Here is a 3680-nt window from a genome sequence, read left to right on the forward strand (position 1 = left end):
TGAAACCACCAGCCCCTCCCTAGGAGAGTGGTAAGGCTTTCTACTCCCAGGAGTTGAGTCTCAGAAACTCACAGGGGCTGCCCTGCCCAGTCCGTTGGGTCACTGTGAGTCAGAATTGACTCAGTGGCAGGGAGTCTTGTTTTTTTTTTGGGGGGGGCACGGTTATGGGCTGTTAACTGCAACCCTGGTGGTTCAACTGCCAGCTGCTCCCGTGAAGACCTGCCGCCTCAGAAACCCTGCAGAGGGGCGCTGTGAGCCGGAGTCAGCGGGGTGCCAGTGGGTTTGTTTTTCCTTGGACGCCTCAGACACTGCAGACAAATCAGTGGACTCAATGACCGAGCAATCACGGCCTTGTTCTAATCGCCGTGTGGATACACTGGGACAATGAAGCCCTCTCCTCAGTCATCCGAATCCCGGGACTTCTCTATGAGCAAGTGTCAATGCTCGCTGCCGTCAACTCCGTTTGGACTCAAAGAGACCCTGAGGGCACAGAAAACCTGTCTCTGTGGGTTTCTGAGGCTGCAGATCTTTATGGGAGCAGACAACCTCATCTTTCTCGCCCAGAGCAGCTGGCGAGTTTTAGAACTGCTGACCTTGTGGGTAGCAGCCCAACATGTAATCCACTACTGTATAGGCTCAGAAAACCCTATCCAACAAAGCCCACTGCCATGAGTTGGCACTGATGGCGACCCTGTAGAAAGAACAGAATGGCCTTACAGGTGCAAGGCTATAATCTTTACAGAAGACCACTTCCTTTTCCTCCCATGGGGCAGCTGGTGGGTTTGAACTGCCAACCTTTAGGTAGCAGTCCTATGTTTAACCCACCATACCCTCAGGGCTCCTTGGGAAGTCCTAGCACGTGGGGTCACTTGGCTACAGTTAGCTGTGACATTGGCTGCAGTCACTGCTACCGTTGGTAACACTGTACCCACAACCAGAAGCAGAGGCCTGGGCAGCCAGTGTGGATGGCAATGGTCCTTTCTTTTTTGTGACATGCAAAGTCTTGGCATCCCTGTTGGGTCCCATGGCAGGTTACACGTGTTCTACGCTCTTCCCTCCCACCCACCCCCCCACCCCCAGCTTGGGAGCAGCAATTGAGGTGGCAGGTGTTGGCTGGCTTAGGCCAACCTCCTGGGGAGATGTGCACATGTTTGGGCGTCATTTTATGCCTATGTACGTTTGGGTAGTCACTCCTAGGTTGCAGGAAGGCGAAGGAGGCTGTAGATCTGAGAACGAGTGGAATCCTTAACTCCAGTTATCTCCTGACATTAGAAGGAAAGGGGTTCCGTTTTGGAGACTGTCCTGTGTCCTTTAAAGGGATCGGTTTTCAGTAGGGTTGCTCTTAGGTGCTGTCACCTTGGTTCTGACCCACAAGGACCCCAAGTGCAAGAGGACGAAACACTGCCTGCTCCTGCACCATCCTCACAATGGCGGTTGCTTGGGCCCCCATTGTGGCCACTGGGAGTCCTTCTCCTTGGTACTCACCAGCAGGGAACTAAGGCTAGGCGAAAGACCAGGGGCGGGGGGTGGCGGGAGGGGTGTCCCGAGACACAAAGGAACGACAGGTGCACTTCAGTTGATGGCACTCTGTTTTATTGTACTTTGCAGGCAGGTTGAGGGTTTGTGGCAGTCCTCTATCGACTGAGCAGATCCCATGGGGCTATTTCCCCCCCACCCCCAGCAGCATGTGCTTGCTCCGTGCCTGCTGCATTTTGGGACTCCTCACACGATGGATTTCGAGCTTTTTCAGAAAGCAAGAACTGGAACAGCGTCTTGGGCTGATAGACTGCGAAAGACTTCTCCAAGTATTAAGGAGCACAGGTGACACTTCGAGGACCCAGACGCGCCTGACCAAAGCCACGGGATTTCCCGCCACCTCATATGCATGTGAAGGGTGAGCAACAAGTCCTGGAGGCTGAAGAAGAATTGATGCGGTTGAATGGTGCCGGGGAGAATATCCAATCTACCACGGACGCAAGAAGAACGAGCAGCTGTGGTTGAAGAAATACGGCCAGAAGGCTCCTCAGCAGCCAGGAGGGCGAAGCATCATCTCACATGCTTTGGACGTGTCATCAGGCAAGCCCCTGGAGGAGGACATCGCATGTGGTAGAGGGTCAGCCAGAAGGAGGCCGACACTCCACACAATGGGCTGAGGTGGTGGTCGCAACCGTGGGCCCCAAGATAACAACAATCATGAGGCTGGCACAGGACCTGGGTGGTGTTTCTGTTGTGCATGGGGACGCTAAGAACCAGAACTGAATCTGCACTTAACGACAGCATTGGGCACTAGGTAGACTTCCGGGTAGCATCAACATAAATTGTTCATGTGTGTTGGGGAACCAAAAGATTCCTGACTTGCTTGCTTGTGAGACTGGCTGTGTGGTGGTGGTGGTCTGCACTTGCATGGGGCATCTCGCTGGAGTTTGCCTGTAGGCTTCGAGGAGGGAGTGAACAGCGGGGTCAAACACTGTGGAGTGGTAAAAATGCCAGATCTCAAGTTGAGGACGAATGCCATGTATCCATCCTGAATTTCACTTAGACATCTGGATTTTTTTTGGGTGGGGGGGTTTGTTATGCTCTGTAAACTCAAGTTTAAATAGAGCAAGACGTATGTCTCAGTCTCTTTGTAAGACTGTCATTAAAATGATATTTCTTGAAAGCCTGTGATCTCTCTGTGACAATGGACCGGGTGGCACTGCACCCATCAAGGGTGTGTGACCTTCTTCCCTGGACATGGCAGGTGGTCTGTCAAGGCATCCATCTCTTCACCATTCCCTTGGAGGGTTTACTGTAGGGCAGGTGCCCTGGCACAGCAGATGCCGTACACTTGACCCCGGTGATGGTCAACCATGTGCAAGTTTTCAATTGAGGTGCTTACAGGTGTTCACACAAGTTGTCTCCAGTATACAGTTACCACGTATGGTATCAAAGATTCGAAAATAATTCACCAAAGCCAACCACGACTGCCGCCTCATGTCTCTGCTGCCATCTGTAGGTTAAAAGTCCTTTCCACTCGTCCCGCATGCTCAGGACATACCTTGTGGTGAGGTGGGCGGAGGGCAGGGGCAGTTACCCATACGACCATTCCCAGTTCCAGTTGGAGGCTGGGCTCTGGCAAGGCTTTGGCTACCTGGTGAAGGCCACACAGATGGAATCCCTTTTCCTGGGTCAGGCAGCTCTGCCTTCAGCTGCTCCCCTCTCTGGAATCCCAGAGACAGTCTCCTCCCACCTGGGTGCCCTGCACCACGGTGCGACCAGCCTGTCCTGTCTCCACAGCCCACTAGACAAGGCCACTGTTGTTGCCAAATCCCACTCCAGGGGCTGACAGCTGACTTCGGGGGGGAGAGCCAGCCACGGACTTGCAGCTTGGCCTTACTGTTGGCTGAGAGATGATAGCGCCCCTCCTTCAATCACCTGAGTCTCCCCTCCACTTCAGCCCACCCTCGCTGGCCCACGCTTTGCCAAAGTGGAGTCTTAGCCACCCCCACGCCCCCTTCCAATTGCAGACGCTCCTGGAAGCTGGGGAAGAGTTCAGTGAGGGAGGGAGGGGCCGGCCTGGTCTGTGTTCAAGCATCAAACAGGACTATCTGGTCAGGGACTCACTGGCCCTTACATCGAAGTGCAAGAGAGCAACCCTTGAGACTAAGCTAGGGACAGCTGACCTCCAGAAAAGCCCCCCC

The sequence above is a fragment of the Echinops telfairi genome, unplaced genomic scaffold (assembly GCF_000313985.2).
Source record: "Echinops telfairi isolate 266 unplaced genomic scaffold, ASM31398v2 ScPeMD7_2291;HRSCAF=2852, whole genome shotgun sequence".
In the NCBI taxonomy this organism is placed as follows: Eukaryota; Metazoa; Chordata; class Mammalia; order Afrosoricida; family Tenrecidae; genus Echinops; species Echinops telfairi.